Below are 20,890 nucleotides of genomic sequence, written 5' to 3'. Positions count from 1 at the left end.
TAACAGATTCAAGATAAGTTTATTGAAGGCGTAAATAAGAAACGTCTTGCAATCAGTCAAAGTTTGAATGAGTGAATTTTGAACTTACTCTTTTTGCGGAAAAAGTTTCGATAATGGGAAAAAATTTAGCGCTGAAACGAGGCCATATTGTCATGTGTTAATATGCAGTTGTGTCATCAGGTTTGATTCTTTGCACTGAATCAATAAAGTTCAAAAAGTGTTTGTTTGTTTTTGAATTCGATAAGCGAAGATCAAGAAATGAGTGATATTATAACTTATGGCTATTGTTTTTCTCTGCTCTTCACATGCAGAGTACGTAATAGGTTGCTGTATTGTGAGGGATTATTTAATATGGGGCTTTCCAGTTGATGTTAATACGAAGGTAACTGCATATTTTTCAACTAATCAGGTAATTTTTGACTAATCTGGGTTTATATAGTAATTTGAACATTTTTAAAGGTTCATTCAAATGTCAATTTATGACTTAAATTGTGACATCAAAAATGGCATCCAAAGGAAAGACTCCATTTTGTTAACGATATTATGATGTATGGTTAGTAACGTGTGGTAAATAAACTAGCTGCTGTATAAAAGTGGTCCGTATTGCTTAAGGATTAAAGACATTGCAGATTTTAAAGCAAATAGCGAAACTTTTGGCTAGATTCGATCCTGATCTTTGCCATTTTTTGTATATCGGCTAGTTTTTGTTGTTCACCTTTAATCGGAATCTCAATTGGGATGATAATCGAAAATAGTTCTAATCCTAATCTAATTCCATTTACATTCTTTCGTTAAATTAATTTAAATTGCGTTTTTATTATCAACTGTTTTCCGCTTTCGTTAGGCCACAAAATGTAACGTGGCCGTACGAGTGGCATTGACTAGAATTTAATTTTAGCTTTAGTTTTTTTCAAACCAAGCTAGAGACATCCCAGCTGACTTAAAAACGACTACTGAAGTAGGAAAAATGTGCTTGTTTTCAAAGCAATTAATGGGAAAATTGCCTGTGAAATAAATAACTAATACTTTGTTTAGAAAAAAAAAGTGCAAAAAAGATATCGTGCTCGGTTAGCAGTTAACAAGAGCCGTTTTTGCATGGTTTCTACATCCTTCGACAAATTTCGTTTACATTATTTTGGTCGTAAACAGATGTGCTCATATGAAAACAATAATCTGTCAGTCAAATATGTGGACTGTTCTGGTTTCAATCGAGAAGGGTTTTTATTGCGCGCAAAAAGCAGATTTGCTTTCAACTTAAATGCTTGTTACGCTTGCCTTTAGCGAGCGTTATCAAGGAAGATTATTGACTCGTGTTAACAATTAGTTGAACAAAATCACTGAATCATTTGTGCAGCAATCAATTCTGCAGCAAACATGCTCAATTGAAAATTTAATTCTAATCACTGATACGAAAGCTGGTAAACGGCTCAGGGCCTTGGGTCGAATCTTGTGAGCAATTGTTTTTTTAACCTAAAGTAGTAGTAGTAGTTTAGGCTTTCGATCAGCATCTGATCTAGGGCTCGCTCTCGTCACTTCACAGCTGAGATGAATTTCTGAATTGGGTTACATTGTCCGCAATTGCACATGGAAGTCCACGACTATACATTAGCATCCGATTAAAGTTTTTTTCAAAAGGTGAGAGATTTTGCTTTTTTCCATTGAAACAACTTTGATCTGTGAGATAAGGCAATTTTTTTTACTGTGAGAATGTTTTTGATCACATTATCATTTAATCACTACTCGAGCCATTTATACCACTGTCTTAATAGTTAGACGCCGTTACTGAAGAGGTATGGTTGAAGTGGAATCTCTACAATGAAGTTGTTTAGGTGTTGCCAGTCTACTTTCCTAAACGCATACTTTTGTCTCTTTGGCTCTGTTTTAGACTTGATTTCGCATTGTAATGACACGATGTATGGTTGATGATCCGAGCTATGTTTTTTTTCGTTTTAATAATAATGTTTGGATTTTTAAGGAAACTGTCGAGTTGCTTTTTGCATTTTTGCTCTAGCAACTCGATAAATTATAGCTCCGATAAACTTTCTAATGCATCATTTTCGTATTTGTCGTTTGATATGAAATCTCTCTAATTAGCACAATCGAAATTAACATCACCAATGATGACTATTGCATTGCCTTTTCGTTGAGGTAGTCAATGAATTTTTAACAACTGGTCTTTCCATCTGTACTGTCTTGTCTCTGGTGAGTTGAGCAGACAACAGACTATTATTGATATTTCTTGTTTGATCTCGATGGCTACAAAATCTTTTTCAAGTTCAAGTTTTTCGTCCGGTATGTTCATGACACCTTTGCGCACTCAATCGTGTTTTGTCTTCTGGTTGTTGCTCGCTCTGCAGGAAGAGTGCTAGTTTAGGAAGAGTGATTCTTCTGGTAAATCGTCTGTTAATTATGTTTGTTGAACAGAATGTCGATATTGCTTTCGATGCCCAGATCCCAGACAGGTCGCAAAGTTATTTTTCTTTCAAAATTGATAAAGTTTCTAACTTTGACCTAAGGTTATTGACCTTCACTTGTTTTAAGTTCTTCTATATCTTGACCTCAAAGATGACGTCTCGAGCTCTATAAAATTGGCCCAATATAAAAAAAATTTCTTGACAGGTCAGCATGATAATTATTTTTGATAGTACGCCAATATAGCTTGCTGGTTCATACCAGTTCTTTTTGTTAGGTGCTTGATTTCTCCGCTTGCAATGCAAGTAAACAGCGGTTTTTTTTGTCTTTTGTGTCAGTGCACGTTTTGCAATTGCGATTGCTTACTTTTGCTCGGTTCTCATGTTTGCTGTAATTGATTATTTAGTTTATATTCGATCGTTATTCGTTTTGAAATTGTTGTGAAGATTTTTTTCGATCCGAATTTGGGGGGCAGTGGTGAAGTGGTTACGTCTCCGCCTCTCAATCGAAAGGTCGGATGTTCGAGGCCCACCATGATCCGTGCTCGTTGCTTGAGGGTGAGGCAACATTACCCAGCCCAGAAAAATAACCAAAAAAAATTGCATGTAGTTCTTAAGCAGGGGCACAACAGCGGTTCGCCGTGATGAGCTGTACAGCTCGTATGTTGGTCCTATCCCTCGTGGATGAATGATCTTAAAATTTACGCTACGTTTACAGACTTAATTGACAATGAAACCTGACGAGAGGTGACCTGATGCCAGTCAAAAGAAATTCGGAATATAAAGGAAAAAAGGTGCTAAGCTTTAACCGGTAAAGGCACCATGGAAGCAACCGAACTGAAGAGAACACTGAAACTCGTTTGGCTCGTAATTGACTGCTATCTTTCGAGAAATCTTCGTACAATATTCGGTTGATTAAGATCAATCGAAGTCTGTTTAGAGCTGTTTTTTGAGATTCACGTTATCTGTCTCCTAGATTTGCTGTTCGCAGTAGACAATGACTGAGAGACCTCTAAAGTACCAGTCACTGTTCCCGGCTTTTTGCTCAATCAGACGTTAAACAGAGCGCAATGTCGAGGCAGCTCGTGATCTTGCAGGAGTTATTTCCCCTCCTCAGGGGGAGTCGTGGAGGTATGCCAAACAAGAACAGACGGTCACTGACTGTTTGTAGGGCTGATTCTAGGTAGATATTTTTCGTAGCTATCACTTTGACACTGACACTCGTGGGGCGGTAACCGGGAAGAACGTGTGTTGTATATAAAAATTAGCAATTTGTGCTAAAAAACTGAGTAATTTGAAAGGAAAACTAGTTTTGGAAGCTGCATTTCGCGCTTCTCTGTCAAAAGAAAACTTGAAAGTTTCAAAATTTTTATTGCAAAACATTGAAAAAATTTTGAACACATTTCATTTAAAACTCAGTTCAGGCTAATGTTTTTTTTTAATTTGAAAAATGATGGGCTTATCGGCTGTTGCTTATGGTTTGTCTGCTTAAACACGGCAACATTTTAACCTTTGTTGAGTTTTCAGATATTTTCATTGTAATTGTTCCGGCGATTGAACTTTCACCCAAAATTAGGTATTTTGTCACGCAAAAGCAGGTGCCACAATTTAAAAAAGCCCTTCAGTTGTGTGTTGAATGACCTTTAAAAATTTCCAAAGTTTTTTCCAGTCTCAAGAAAAACAGCATTTTTTGGTTTTGCGTCCATTTTAGAGCTAGTTAAACGCTCGAGGAACGTTCGTTATATATAACAATTAGCAATTGGGATTAAAAAATTTGAGTATAATGAAAAGAAAGTTAGTTTTTTTTGACGCTCCACTTAGCGCTTCTGGCAACAGAGAACTTTCAATTTTATTAAAAATTTTCTCTGCTAAAAATGACATTTTTTGTTGATTGATTTCTGAAGACAATTGAATTCGTTAATGCCAAATTCACTAAATTCCTATGCGTTCTTATAGTTAATTGACGTACAAAAAAAGTGTTACTCGAAAAAAAATGACACTTTTCTGAGAATGTGGTCGGAACATTCTGTTCTACTTGCGAAAGTACTGGTCGAAAGTGTTATTTGATTCTTTGTTGTGGTTTCTGATTTTAAAAACTTTGACTGTTTAATTTTTTTCCGAATGTTTTTTCGCTTATAGTTAAGTTCGACCTAAATAGTCTTGACGTATGTTTTATCGGCTGATGGAACTATTTCTGAGTCTAATGAAGGAGAAAATAGATTTGCATCATTGTGAGTTTTCGAAGAAAGAGAGCCGCAAAAGTTAAGCATTTCAGAATTTATAGCTTCAAGTTTTTGAGCTTATATCTCTAGTTCGATGAACATAGTTCAGACAGACATATAGGTCGTGATGATTTTTTTGTCCATGGAACCAGAAATCTCAAATTTGAGAGAGTCATTTTTCGAGGAAGTCAAAAAGTTTCAGAAAACAGCCATATAAGCCAAAAATTTGGCCTTTTCGAGAACCATAACTTTTGGTTCAAAATCTTTCAGGCGTAGCAGCTTATGTAGGGGAGCTTACCACAACCCGTTTTTTCCATTGAATTCAAAACTCCAGATTTGGGAGGCTAGTTTTGCTGAAAACTCAAAATAAAATTTGATTGAACCCCCAAAATCTTAGATTTGCGTGGGTAGTTCTCGAGAAACAATTTTTCGATTGAAACCAAAGTTTTAGACTTGAGTGGGTAATTCTGAGAAAAAAATTACAAAAAACTTGAAAATTTTTCCAATGGTCATAATATTTGTGAAAGAAAAATTTAAGCGTAGCCGCTTCTGCAGGTAAGTTTCAAACTACCTGTTCCCTCCATTCCAACTCCAATTGCTTTTGCGAGTTGAGAGGAAGATTTTGAGCGAATTAAAAAAAATTAAAAACAGTTGAAAATTAAGTAATTGATTTTTCCGGGGACGATCACTTCTTGTAAGAAAGTTTGGGCTTAATCGCTGTCATGGAAGCTTCCCATAATCCGTTCTCTTTGAACGCAAAATCTCAGACTTGGGAAGGTGGTTTTTGAGAAAAGTCAAAAGTTTGAAACGTTCAAAAATCAAAATAGATTTTTCCGAGGGCCATCATTTTTTGTGAAAGCAAAATTGGGGCATAGCCATTCATGCAGGGGTGCTTTGCACAACTTATGCATGTCTTCTATCCATTGAACCCAAAATTTTAAAAGGCTGTACCAAGTGGTGTTATCAAAAAGAGATAAGGAGTTCATGCAGGCACACAAGGGAGTGGGTGGACTTCCCATTGGTACTTTTTTTGAAAATCGGCAAAGTAGTTTTTGAGAAAAACTACATTTGTAAGAAAATTGAAAACTTTTTATAGCGTCTCAAAAATAACATTGAAAATAAATTAAAACCCATACACTTTCATAATACCTGTTTTTTTTTTACTTTTCATTTCTGTTTTAAGAATGCATCGAATAAAACTCTTTTGAACTTTTTGAAAGTTTGATATTTTTTTGATCGCAGTTTTTTTGTAAACAAATTTTTTGTATGGTGAAACTACGTCGTAAATGTTTTCTTCCAGCTTCACATTTTTTGTGTAGTTTGATCTGGTAAAAAGTGTTTAAGAATCATTAAGCTTATAGAACTGCTATATCGCACCTATTTTTAAATTTTTGTAAAGTTTTGAGTTTTTTGAAAAATCTCAAGTACGTGGCTCATTTTTACAGCTTTTTATGCTCTAATTCATTGTATATTTTAATAGAGCAACTGATGTGAAGCTCAGCTTCGCCTCTGAGTTCAATTTGTTGGTTCTGTAGATGAACTGTGACAACGCCAAAATGTTTTCGGGACGATACTGATTTCCATGTCAATACTGATTTCGGGACAACAATGAAGTTAAATTGACCTTCCTTGTCAACGTCGGATCCAAAGGTACCATAAATGATAGAAGTATGCGCAATGTAAGGATTGGGCTCAAAAATTTTGCAACTCTTCAAAAACTATTCTGACCGACTTTCTGGATTTTTTTAATACTAAATGCGTCGACCATCGTTTCCTTCTCTGTTTCTCATCTCTCCTTCTCGATTTAATCATCGTAGAAGCGTTACAACCAGTAAATTCTTACTTGATATTCTAGTTGAATAAACAAAAAACTTCTCAGAGTAATAATTAGCAATGGATTCGTAAAAAAATTTTTATGAAAAATAGTTGATGGTTGGTGTTATCGAAGAGGGCAAATAGATGAGTATTTACAACAAAAAAATATACATTTAAGTGATAAAACCTGAATTTAAAAAGGAGTGCTTAATAACTGAATTGACAACAGTTTTATGCGGAATCCAATCATAATTGGCTGCAATGTAATAAATGCCGGCAAGTAGAATCCGGAACAGGTTAACCTACAGGAAGACGTACGTCACACATGCGAAGTTTTTTCAAATGGTTGAAACTTATTCTGATATGAAGTCAAAGCATAGAAAACTGTTCAACGCGGGCAAATCAAAAGTAGGCCTGGGATTCCGCAAATTCGAATTGAACTTACTTATGAGCCGAAAAATGCACTCTTAATTAAACATTTAAAAAGCTGGCTTGCTGGAGAGTAAGTCCCCATTAAACAGTTTTATTTGGGAAAATAAAACTTGAGAAATGTTCATTAGTTAGGAAGAATTGTAAACTACAAGTTTTTGGTCAGTTTCTCTGTGGAATTTTTTTACCTTTTAAGCATTCGAAATTAAGTCCGCCTTGCGGAATCCAGTTAAAAAGTATTGAAAAAGTTGACTTATGAATACTTTCATCACAGTGAGCTAGAAAATTATCAATAAACTCAAAAACTTTTTAACTATCGATATACATACAATACATACTACTACTAATGCAATTTTTGTCCGTTTTGAGCGTGAGCAATTGTATATCTGGATGGCTAAACCAATTCCAGCATTTCAGATGATGGCATTCTGAATATCATTCAAGCTGTTTCAAGGAGGATGATGTTTTCCCATGCCATTCGACCAAGGCAGTCTGGGTTTGAGGCTTAAAGTATTCAGGTCCCGCTTAACACAATCGATCCAGCGTTTTTTAGGTCTCCTTGCTGGTCTTTTCCGTGGCACTGAAACACGATCTGTTGATTTTAGCGCATGATATTCTTCTCTTCACTGAAAATTGCCAAACCATTGTAGCCGTGACTGAATTTGTAGCTTGACCAGATCTACAAGACCTGTCATTTTAATTACTGCTTCGTTCGTAACTCTGTCCTGTAATCCTATGCAGAGCTTTCATATCAGCACTCCAACGAAAGCTGGATATCGCCTTGGTCCGTAGTTATGACATCTTGTAATCAAGTCAATTTCTCATATTCAGCAGCAGGGAGTAATCTACCGCCATTTCGTCCAGAAAGCTGCTGTTCTGACACATGATGCATGTATTGCGTCACGTTCACCGGATATCATGTCAACCAGATATCAGAACTCTTTGACAAAGTCCAGGATCTCAGATTGATTGATCCGTAGAGTACCATTCTGATTTGAGGGACAATTGAAAGATTATTGCATCTAAACAATTATGATAAGTAAAATTATTAGGTATTTTCTTCAGACCACTGTTGGAGCAAAAGATGTCGGAACCCCCTGTTTACCGGAAAGAGTGGGTTGTCTGATTCCACTGGCGATCGATCGCTGGACACATTTATCCGGTGGAATTAATTTTGTCAAAACGTTCAAGAGGCGGTGGTAGTGGAACTAAGCGAAGGTGTTGGATGGAAAAACCGCCTGGAAAAGTCAAGATCAACTTTTATCACGTGTTTCGGTGACGAAGCGCAACAATCATTCAAATCTAGAAAACCGCAGTTAAAGCTGAAGAGTTATTGAAAAAATGTAAAGCGTTGTTTGAAACCGAAATTAATTTTAGAACGGGGTTGGTTAACGGAACAAAACAAAATACAGACTAAAATTTTCAAGCGGAACTAAGCACCACGATGGAACGATGTAAAACTTCAAACACATGCGAGAACCTTAGGTAAAACTTCATGCGGAATTCCGAAAGCCACGGGGAACTATGAATAACAACAAAGACACCCGAAGAGGTAACCCGTAAAACTGATTCATTTGAGCGGGGCTAGCACGTAGTAGTACAAGACGTACACGGAATGCTCATCGTACTCGGCTTGTGCAAACTATCAAACTTGACCGGATTGGTTAACTCGACGGACGAGGAAAGTTTCACTCGAAAACACAGGGCCATGGAAGAGGCTTCTTCGGGATTCAGAAAAGGCCAAAAAAGGCGAACAGCCGAGTTGACTTAGTGCATGACCAAATTGAACCGTAGAAAACACCGGATTCATCGGAGTTGGGTGGTCTTATAATGATGGCTACTCAAAACAGAACAGCTTGAAACTGAGAGCATCGAAATGCACCTCCCCGCATTTCTCCGTTAATGTGGAAAGGGGGTGGGTTGAAGCGCAGCGAGGAGGGGTGTAAATGGGTGTGTATGTAAACGATGTGTTGTAAGTGGGGGAGGGGGTGGTGAAACGTGGGAAGATGGGGAGTAAAGTGGAAAGAATTGAGTCGAATTTGTCATTAGAAGATTTTTAACATCTTAAAGAGAGGGGATCTGGGAAGAATTGAGTCCAAATTTGCAATAGAACACTGTTTTAGAGACTGAGAAGGAAATGCAATATAATCTATCAGTTTCTCCGAAACTCCATTGAGCGTTTGTTCAGTGTTTCCTATTGTTATCAAAATTAGCATGCGATCTGAGCAGGCCTTGACAAAAACATTTGCTCCTCATACTTAACCTTGTGAAAACCAACACTACCCTAGAAAACTAATGCTAAAGTGAGGTGGGGGAAACGTCCATAAATTAAGCATGGTAACAAACAATTGTTTTTTATCAAGAACGTGGCTGAAACTGTTTTACACGAAGAGCTCAAAAAAAGTGATTTCGTACCATGGTCTACTATTATCTAAACTTTCTCATATCCCGAGGTACAACAGCGCACTATTCATCTTTATACAAAATGCGCTTTGGTTTTCCTATTCTGATTTTCGCATTTCAGTCTGCTGGGAAAAACATCAAAGGCTATGTTATCCTAAAAGCATAAAGTATAAAATTTGAATTTGGATAACTCATGCTATTTTAAATTCAAAATAAACCCGAATTTGGTCGAGCACGGCCGAAAAATATCTTGCTTGAGTGAAGCATGGTCGGGCAATTTTTTTGGTAGAGCACGTTCAAAACATACGCATTTCGGTCTAGCACAGTCGAAACATACCAAATTTTGGTCTAAACGGTCAAAACATACCGTTTCGGTCGTTAACACCTCGACCCGGGCATGTTTAAATTAGTTTTTACGCATCTTTAATAATGTCAAACATAGCAAACAAAAAATCCTTGATTGAAAAATTTCATGTTGCTGTAGAAAATCTGGCCACATTGAGTGGACAGCAACTGATAGATTGTGAAACAAATTACAACGAATGCAACGGATGTCTCATGAGCAATACGGTAACGTGGTTGGCTAAAATCAGAGGCTTGGTTTCTGGAAAAATTGGAACTTGCAAGATCGGGTTTTCAGTAATAGTAGTAGCAGATACTCATATTAGGTTCCCCATTAAACAATATAACATAAATATTGTCATAATTTCGGAAAATAATTGTAAAATTTTCCAGTATTCTAAAGTGTAAACATATGTGAATTCGTATCTCAAAAATACAGCCGAAAAATTGTCACCACTTAAAAATCTAGCCATGAAAATTACCATTCGAAATTATAGCAAAACAACAACTTTGCCATTGTAAGTTATTACAATAAGAAAAATCGCATTCCTAATTGTTGCCGAAAGAAAGGACGCCAGCGTAGTTGACGCCAATCAAAATTTTAGCCTGAGTCGCTTTTTGAAATGTGGTGAAAAACGGAAAAGTGGTAGGCAAAAGAAATGAGGTAGGCACAAGAATTGACGCCGTTCAAAGGTAACTATCTTTTAAAGAAATTTTTCCAGTGATGCAACTGCCTCCAGTTACATTGAGATCTTGAGAATGCATTATAGAAAACGTTATATATGAACCATGTGAAAATTAATTCCCTCTTCAGGAGACCAAATGAACAATATCCTCTTTAAAATAAATGGCAAATTCATACATTAAGGCCCAATATGTTCTACGATCAAAACTGATTAGCTGTAAAATTTTGCTTTTCATAAGTGAACAATCTCTCCCCTAAATTGATTTAGAGTGGAGATTGTTCAAGTATCCGGGCAAATCACTGAGTATTCTGATGAGTGTTCTGATTGCCCTAAAAAATTGATCAAACACTGGCCGTCGAATCTTGAAATTGCATCTGGAAAAAAACAGCATGAGCACAACTATTCCATCATTATGTTTGAAATACGGAAAAATTACTTAGTACAAAAATTATGATTTTTTAAAAAATTAAGTGAAAACTTGTACAGAAGTTTTATCTGATGAAACATCTTTTAGGAATCGCCATAACTTTCGCGCATATTAAACACAAATAAAGACGTTTTGTCCGAGAGACTTTGAACTGTGACTTCAGATCGAATCTTGAAAATCGTTGATTCTCATCAAAGATAAGTGAATATATAACATCACATAAAAATGTTTGCATTCGATTGCTCAGATGGATAAGATCATACTAACTCCCATTCAGGTTGATACCACTTGACTTGACAGAACTCAAAATGAGCAACGGTAAATTAATGATTTGGACCATTCCTCGATCCAAATCGACTATTATATCCAAATCTATATCATCGAATAAAGACATTTACTGCTTTTTTGAGCCTTTCTTTTTCAAATACGTCAACAAAATTTGTTTAGCAGACCTTGAAATTGCGATCAATAAGGATTTTTTTTCTAGAGAGGGACCAGCGATATGCAAAGACCAGCCGGTTTACTTGGAACATAACTTTGAAAAATGGATTGGCGATACTGACGTAAGACATGCAATTTTAATTCGTAACCCGACCGAAGTAGCTTTATCAACGATTATCGTAGACGGAAAGAAAATTCCATTTATGGAATCAAATCATGGCGTCACTTTAGAAGATCATTGGCGCGCGCTGAAGGAAATAAAGACGTTTCTTGAGAAATCTGGAAAAACAATGAAAATTTTTGATTCGTCTGACTTGAATAGCGACACGTGTGAACATTTTATGAAAAGTTTATGTGAGTTTGGAGGTATTGATTTTGACGCTACAAAAATGCTAAAAATGCCCTGTTATGAAGAATTTCCTGATAATTGGTGGGTGCCAAGTTCAGCAAATGCTCTCATTCAAGACGAAAAGAACGGAGCAACAGTTGACTTATACGGATCAGCCCTCAGTTCAACTTCCTTCAGGTCGCACAAATCTTCAGTGACAAGAGAAAATATTACAAGCAATCAACTAAAGCGTCTAGATGCTTTGTTAGAGGTTTGTCAGCCAATATACAATCATTTTAGAAGCTGCTAGATTCTAAAGATGCTAAACGTCATAATATCTTTATAGTTATTAAAATATTTTTTTATTCTGGATACTTGATTTATACAAAAAAAAATTGGAGGAAAAAAACTCAGATTTAGTCAAAAGATGTGGAAATTATTTTTTTGATTTGTAAATGTTTTGCATTGACGAAGAAATTCATTTTTTCCAAGTTTTTTTTCCAATTTTTTGGAGATGGAGGACTAAAAAAAATAAGTGTAGCCTGAGAAAATAATCCATTCTTCTTTAGGAACGCACAGAAGTTTAATTCAGAAAAAGTGATGCTGTCATATGAAAAATTATGCAGTTCAGCTAAAAAATTTTAGGACCTTTTGGCATTGCGGCTTTAGAAAAAGGGGCAATACGGCCTCTTTTTTTGTAGAATTTCAACTGCACTTAAAGTGAAGTATGGCTTTAAAAGCCGCTTTGCCAATTAGCGAATTCCGCATCCCTTACTCTTAGCAGGAGTGGTACAACCCGCCTAAATTAGCGTTTGCTGCTGAATTTTTTGATCAGCACTATCAATCGTGAAAAAGTTTAACCAAACAAAAACTTGGCTGAGTTTATCTAAATGAAGTGCCCTAGTTTTTTGACTGATATGGATTGGCATTGCAGCGTCTGTCAATGCAGCCATTTTTCAAATTGTAGAAGTCTACCTCATTTGTTAGTAAGTTAAGGCTTTCAGAGTCGTTTTGTCGGTTATGAAACGGTTGCTCCGCAGCCCTTAATTTTGGCAGGAGTAATGCCGTGCGCATAAATAAGTGTTTGCCAGTGAATCTCTTGATCGGCACTACCAATAGTAAGAAACCCATACAGAACTTTGACTGAGTTGTTTCCAAGTGAAGTATCCTACTTTTTCGACTGATAAGGATTAGCAATGAATCCTCAGACAATGCACCCAGTCTTCGAATTAGAAAAGTCTAGCTGCTTTTTCGATAAAGCATTGCTTTAAAGTTGGTTTAGGCAATTAGTGAACTCTTGCTCTGTTGCCCTTAGTCTCGGTAGAAATTATGCGTGTCTTTCCGCTAAATCTTACCGCATCCAGTTTCAAGCTTTGGTTTCATGATTTATATAGAAGAGTTATATTTCACCTACTGCGGAGTTCTTTCAACTAATTTGAAGGGATCTCAATGAAATTTTTGTTTCGTGGTAAAACTTTGTGTTCAGATGAACCAAAGAGTGACAGGACATCTCATTTTTAGAGACTTTTCACAGAAAACAAAAGATTATAATCTATTATAAAAGATTATAATTGATTATAAGATATTATAAGAGATTGTAAGAGATTATAGGAGGTTTTCGAAAAGTTTTACTCAATTATAATTTATTATAAATTATTATAATGTCACAAAAAATGTTATCATTATAGTGGATTATAAATCGTTCAAGCATCTAAATTTGGCGCTTATAATTAATTATAATTTTGATAAAAGTACAATTATAGTTGTAATATAATCCCTTGTTTTCTCTTTTTACTGAGTGCGGGTTTTGATCGGCACTACTAATAGTGGAAAAATTGACCCAAAAAAAACTTGGCTGAATTAACTCCAAATGAATTCTTCTACTTTTTTGGCAATTGGACTGGTTGTGATTGTTTTGCTGATTAATTTCAAACAATGAAGAGCCAAAAAGAGCTCAACTTTGTGTCATTTGGACGTTAGAACTTCCTTTTATCAGTTAGATAAGGTAGTTCTGTTGCTTAATTCTCATGGAGTGGCAATTTGTTCAAGAGTAACTCAGAAAACTAAATTGGTTTCATCAAAAAATAATGAGTTAATTCAACCTGAGAAAAGAAGGAAGTTTTTGTGAGCCAACGATTAGTTCACAAAACAAGATTAAATTTCAAATCGTGTTATAATTTGCTCAGTCTTGCTTAAGCTTATGGTGAAGAAAGTATTTTAAAGAAAGGCTTTCAAAGAAAATGAGTAGTTTTTCAAAAATGTTGGCTCATATAGACCAAAAACATTTAAAAAACCAGGGTTACTCTGAAAATTAAAGTTAACTTTTGATTTAATTTCTCATATCTAACACAAAATGACTACATTTATGAATCAGTCTAGCTAATAGTTCAACATTTTAGTAATGGAACAATATTATAAATACTTAGTATATTTATTTTTTTTGTTCTAGAGAATCCTTCAGATCAATCGAAACTAATTCATTTCATTTTTCTCGCAAAAAATATGGAAAGCCTTTAATAGTGAACTACAATCAATCTAGAGCATGCTTTTTTGTCGTATAAAATTTTAAACTTTCGATTATTAAGTGCACGGCACAAAGATTTGATTGTTTGAACGAAACTAAGATTTTCTGGTGGAATCATGGTTTTTCTATCATAAAGAAGTTCTTACAATTACAGTATTAGCAGGTCAATTAATTTCAAAAGAGATCCTCTGGAAAACGCAAATAATTACAAGCTAGAGATATTAAAATATCAATCATTCAAGAATCAATTTTTTTTCCTCAAGTGTTTTATGAGTTAAACAACAAAAGTGTGCATTGACTGTTTGTAGTTCCTATACAAAGCATATTGATTGTTTGTTTGCGATTAAATATTTGAACTGGCATATTGTAGTAATTTGAATGATCGTTCAGTGTTGAAAAAGGGCTCGTTACGCTAAGTTGGTTTGGAGCTTTGAAACGAAAAAATTGGAAAAAAAAGAGTTTAAAATGTGCCTGTCAAAGTTAAAAGTTTTCAAAAACATTTTGCCACCGACAATTGAAACAATTATTCAATACGCTACATCTTCGAAAAATTTGGGAATATGCGAGTATGGGAACTTTTTGATAAGCTTTTTTGCTTTGGTTGAAACCAGAAATATACATCAATTTATATTTTGAAGTGAAAACTCTGATACTTATTCTTTTCCCTTGTCATTTGGCTAATATCATCAAACTTAAGTGACTTTTTCAAGTCAAACAGCTACATGCTTCATAACTCATCTGTTACTTATTGTCAGCCTGTCGACCGCATTACTAGGCAAGAATGAGTTCACTCTCTACTAGTCAACTAAATCAGTGATTGTAGCAAAAATTTCAAAAAATGGAAAATTACCTAAAAAATGGAAAATGGCAAGTTACTCTTGATTTAATGTTACTTTTTGCAGAAAAAAATCAAGGTTTTTGTTTTATCTGGGTTCAATGTTCACTTCATTTTTTGACCATTCCACCAAAGCTAATTTTATGTCCGTTGATTTGACTTTCAAATAAGATCATCCGCGTATACTAAAGTTTCTGCGTTCTTTTGGTTGGTATCATAAATAAAATTATGAAAAATGGTATAAGAAAAAGAAATCTACTAGGATCAACAAAAGGATTTTCCTTGGTTTTGAAATTGCTTGTTTGGTTGCTACAAACTGCTTCCTATGACTCAAATTAAACAACATTAATTGAAAAATTGAATCACTTAGCAAAAAACTCACACTTCTATTAGAAAGTAAGCAACCTTCAGTTTTTGAACTGTTTTCAAGTCTATGGAAAACTACTGTGTCAAATCTTTTTGTTCCTTGATTTTTTTCTTTCTATCCTCAGTAATTGAAACGATTGCCTCGATTGTTATTTGCAAAAATCAAAACTCGGCCGGACTCAAGTTAACTGAGCCAATCATAATTATTTCAGATATCGAGCGGTTTTTCATTAGTCTTTCTAGGTGCTTAAATAACACTGGCAGTAAGGCTCATGGTAAAAAACAAGAAGGATGCATGATTACCTTGCGTGATTACTTTGTTGGGTGATTATCTTCAATATTGGTTAGAATCAGTCTAGCTAAGTACTCTGGCAAAAAAGGCTATGAAAAACCACGATTAAAAACTTCAGTCAATATCGGTTCAACTAACATTCAACAAGTTTTAGAAACAGCTATTTGAATTACAGAGTCTTTAAATATTGTAATGTCTTGATAACAACTGATTGGCTACTAGGCATCATTTTCATGGAATATTTGTGTTTCAGAGTGTTCAATTCTGTCTCCGAAATGCTGGTCAGTTTTTTTTTATCATGCTAAAACAATTTATCAAAAGTCTCTAAAGTCAATTGAGAAGTCTTAATCGCTTTTCTTGTCTTTTCCTTTTTAATTTAGCTTAGGGCAGAGAAAAAACTCTACGATAGCTGCTTGAGCTTTTCTTATATCAATTTATAGTTGTAAACTCCTATTTGATTTTACTTGATTTTTGAAAAACCTAGACTCTTATTTCTATAAATTTTTTCGTCTCCTTTTCGTTTCAATTGGTTATATGTCGAGAACATGCGGTTTTCATTTTAAACTGTTTTTGATATACTGGTTGGAAACGAGAATTCTCCAGAGTCATTCTTTGCAGCTCTTCAAAAGCGTTTAAAGGTTTTCTCAATCAAATTTGTCCATATTGCATATTACTTAATTAAAAATTGCATCGTTACTTTGTTCATTAAATTGTGATTATTTGGATCTGCTAAGAAAGAGAGCGAAACAAAGTCTTGATATTATTTATTTCACTTGTGAGTTTGTTCTTGTTCGGCAAAATTTAGTTTCTTCCTTAAGCTTGATTTTCTTGAACTTAGTTCAATAGATAGATGTTTAATTGTTTTTTTTGAACCTATATCATTTCAAACTTGTAAAAATGTTTTGTTTTAAAATATGTGAATCAAAATTTCAGTTTTTTTTTCTACTGTATTTGAAACATTATGTGCTACATTGGCGGATCTAGGGTTAACTCGAGGATGGCCTTTTTTTGAGAAAAATTTCAAAGTTTTGTCGACCTCTTTTTCTAGGTCGACTAAATTGGTTTCTGAGCTCTCCCAAAGCGGTTAAAAGACTTTGTGTTGAGCAATTTTTTCTGCGCCCCTGGCAGAACTTTGACAAAACATGCCATAAAGGCGTTTTAGGCATTTTTTGGAAAATTTTAACCCAAAAAACTGCGTTTTTTTGGCGCGCGTTTCGCTCTCAAATTGGTAAATATTGGCGCCAAAGTCGCCTTTAGAACAATTTTATGGTCCCCCAGACAAAATGGATATGTCGAATTAGTACAAAGGGGACCCTTTGGGTCGGCAGGAGTTCGAATCCCTGAATCCCCCTAAATCAGCCCCTGCTACGTGCACAACTACTTTTTAAAGAAAATATTGATCTAAAAATTTTGACTTTGGCTAGAAGAAAAAAAACACGTGCTGAGAAGTTCAGAGGATGCAAATTTTGCCAAGACAAGTTTTGCAACATAAAACCGGAGCGTGAGTTTTTTTTTAAAAAAAACATTTCATAATTGTCATAAGATGAGCATTTAATCGGAACTATTGATGACCATTTAATCGGAACTATTGATGACCATAAACATCTCACGGTTTATTTGAAACGTATATATACTTTCAACATAACCCAAAGAATTTAGACACCGCGCCAATGCAAAATATAACCAAAAATATCAGCAATCGGAACAATTGATTAAACATTAATTTCCGAAATCCGTTTTGAGACCGCTGTTTCGAAATTTAGAAACTGTTTTCCTAATTTTATCCAAAGCACACTGCCTTAGGACTGAAAAAACGCATACTTGATACCCTTAGAAATTTATTTGAGATGCCTGTTTTTGCGAGACAGCAAAATCTCAACAAAAAACACACTCCAAAATTCTTCAAAGATACCAACTGGAACCTGATCTAAACTATATTTTATGATTGGATAAATTAGATATTTTACCACTGTAAAGTATTTAATATTACCCAATCATGATCCATCTAACTAACAACCCACTTATTTGTAAGTGCTGAAATTACTTGTAATTTCAGCACCAGAGAGATTTGAATTTAACTTAGAAATTAGTTGTCTCTCCAAGAGAACTTCAACAGCCGCAACAAACCAGTATACCCTAGATCTATTGAGCCTAGCAGAGACTAGTTAAACAACCTGAGACTAGAAAGTATAAGAGTAAGATTAGGATCGGTATTAGACTAAGAAGTTGCACGAATCTATCCGGCCGAAAATAAGATAGCGTGACGAGCAGACGGTGTACCCTATCCGAAATTACTCTATGAGTTAACCACATAGGTCCTAACTCATCTGGTGCGACCATACGTCTCGAATAAGACCTTAATAGCTTAGAATTAACCAAAAATAGATTAGAAATTAGACAAAACATTTTCAAAATGTTATACGATAATAATTTAATCGAAATGTCTCTACGACTCAATAGATCAGAGCCGATATTCCGAACGATAATAGAACTACCCGGAATTGGAAGAAGATCTCGAACAAGAGACGACATACGACAAAGTAGAAACTTACCAAATCGTTTTATGATTGTACGGCAAAAGCCAACACAAACTTTTATATTTAGACTCTTATTAGCAATGAATTTAAATTTTCATCTGCAAACATAAAATTTTGAAGTCAATCTTCATGATCATTTCAGGCGCTAAACAAAATTATTAATATACATTACCGATTGATAAAAAGATCTCAGATCGTTTTCTTAATTTCTGCAGTCTTATATAAAACTTGTTTGAAAAATATTTATTGAAAATGAAAATAAAAATTAGTAGCATGAGAATAAATTGTTAAAAATCATAAAATCACCTGTTGTCCCAGCTTCATCACCTAAACATAACAGCAATCATAAGCTCACTAAAATCATTAAAAAACTAAATCTTTTTCTTAAATAAATTTAAACCAAATTAAACTTAAATTCACTTAATTTTAAAATTAGATCATCAAGGCTTGTCCTTGGATCTCAATAAATTTTCTATTTCACTAAATTTAAAACCTGATCATCAAGGCCTATTTTGGATCAAAAAGAACAATTTTGTTCTCCCCCACCCACTTAACAAGTGTCTAACGACCTCAAACGTCGATTCACTATCCAACCCTTCCAAAAGACCCAAGACTAATAGAAATTTTTAAATAAACTAACCATTCAAATTAGGATAAACAGCGAAGAACTTCGGTTATTCATCCTTCACTTGAACCCTCCTCTTGCCAGACCCAGGATAGATCTTAGACTTAGTAAGTTTAAAATAGTACCTAACGAACTACTTGCGTTCTAATTATACCTGAACCTTGTGGATCGATTTACTATTCTCCAACCCTTGAACACAATCACTACCCCTAAGTAAGATTAAGTAAGTTAACACCTTAGCTTAGACTAGCCACGAGAAAGTAAAAAATCATTCCTCGGAATCGATATACTTTTCTCTCCAACCCTAAATAAAAAGACCCAGGTTAAGCTAACCAAAAAATCGTAAGGACTAACAGTCTAAGAAAATAGAAATACCTAACAACTTTTTGCATCCCTCATCCTAAACCTTATGTCATTCAAAAATCTAGGAAATAAACAAACAATCGTTTTACACAACTGTGAGATAGATAACAAAAAATACGATCTTGTCATCACACCTCATACACAAACAGTTGGATACATTAGAACAAAACGACAAACAATAAAAAGAAAAATTATAAACAAACAAAGACAAATCACACGAAAAAGATTTTCAAAAAATAGAAACGCATTTTCAGAATCAGAAGCCAGCAATTTAGATGAACTCTACAAATTAAAAGAATCAATTGATAAAAATTGTCCCATTCATGATCAATTATTTTTTTCCGATTCGGAAACAACCTCAAATTCATCAAAAAGAGGAAAAAGAAGAATAAAAAAGCAATACAAACACAAACCAGTACACTTGTATAACTGGATTCAACCAATTAGACACATCGATAGTTATATATTAACAGTCATCAAACGAAAAAATGAGCCACACTCAAAGTGACTATAGTCCAGATGACGAAGAGGTTTACCCCTTCCTCATAGATGCACCCGATAATAGAGGGCAATATGATTTTTGCAAGAGTTTACTCGTAAATTTGTTTGAACCCGGAATCAGTCCATGCAAAGCCGAATTCCCAGATGTAAAAATCAAAAGACAAATTATTGAACATTATTTGAAAGATATATGTAACTTAACACAACAATATGGAATCTACACCATAGAATTCAGCACACCAAATACGAATCATCGTAAATACGTAATTCAAACAGATGATCTTGAATTAGAATTTTCAAAAGTATTCTTAGAATATATAAAAAGCACACAATATCATAATTCACAAAGAGCAAACTCTATATTCACTAACGAAGTTTTTGCAATAATATATACCTATATTTCTATATTAGAAAAAACAGAATTTCAAAGTATCTCACCAACTGAAACATCCAAACATACAAAAGTACGACATGAAATCACATTATTTTCAACTTTTTTACATATAATCAAAGAAAATTCCACTAAAGACGATGTTTCACAACACACAAAACATGACTTACAAAAAATGTTGGCATGGTTTATAATAGATTATTTCACACATAATTTAGACTTAATTTCACAAGCAAGAAAAACTTTTAGACCTCAAAATCCAAATGATGATACTGCCATTACAGAACAATCAGACTACGTTTGGGACCCTGAATGGTCTCATCCTACATTTATAAATATCCCACAATCTATCTCAAGTCAAGCAATAAGTACAATATCTTACCACAGAGATTATGTAAAAGTAGTACCACTAACCATTGATGCAACACCATTAAACTACAATAAATTTTTACCTGATACACGAAATAACAGTTTAAATTCGACCGTCATACACAATGAAAACCTTAATGGAACTAGAAATCTTACACAACAAGATATTCAAACACCATCACACTTCATAAATGAAGAAATTGTCCAAACAACAACAACTACACAACAAAGTATTTCACCAATACATCCAAATTTAACAACACCAAGAAATACAAATACTTCACTGGCACAAGTAACCTTACAATCAACCGTTAAACCTTCGGTTGCTCCAAAATATTCACATATGGATTATCAAACATATAGACCCATGACAGTACCATCAAAACTACGAAAAACGTTCACAAGAAACACTTTTGCAGAACACAATTATAATTATGCACATTCGTCAAAAACAAACTACCCCCCACGAAAAAATAATAATCATGTATGTTCTCACTATTGGGATAACCCAATGACAACAACCAACTCAGTAAATTTTCGAACTAATTCACATCCTCCACAGGATCATAGTGAAAATTACCCA

General features: G+C 34.6%; 1 protein-coding gene across 1 annotated transcript in view; it reads right to left on the bottom strand.

The window, feature by feature from the left end:
• The window catches only part of LOC134855658 (uncharacterized), a 323,097-nt gene that overhangs the window by 124,173 nt on the left and 178,034 nt on the right, over nucleotides 1-20,890 (bottom strand). The gene's annotated exons all lie outside the window — the stretch shown is intronic.

Source organism: Symsagittifera roscoffensis, chromosome 10, assembly GCF_963678635.1.
Source record: "Symsagittifera roscoffensis chromosome 10, txSymRosc1.1, whole genome shotgun sequence".
Taxonomy (NCBI): Eukaryota; Metazoa; Xenacoelomorpha; order Acoela; family Convolutidae; genus Symsagittifera; species Symsagittifera roscoffensis.
This window is presented reverse-complemented; position numbering and strand designations above follow the sequence as displayed.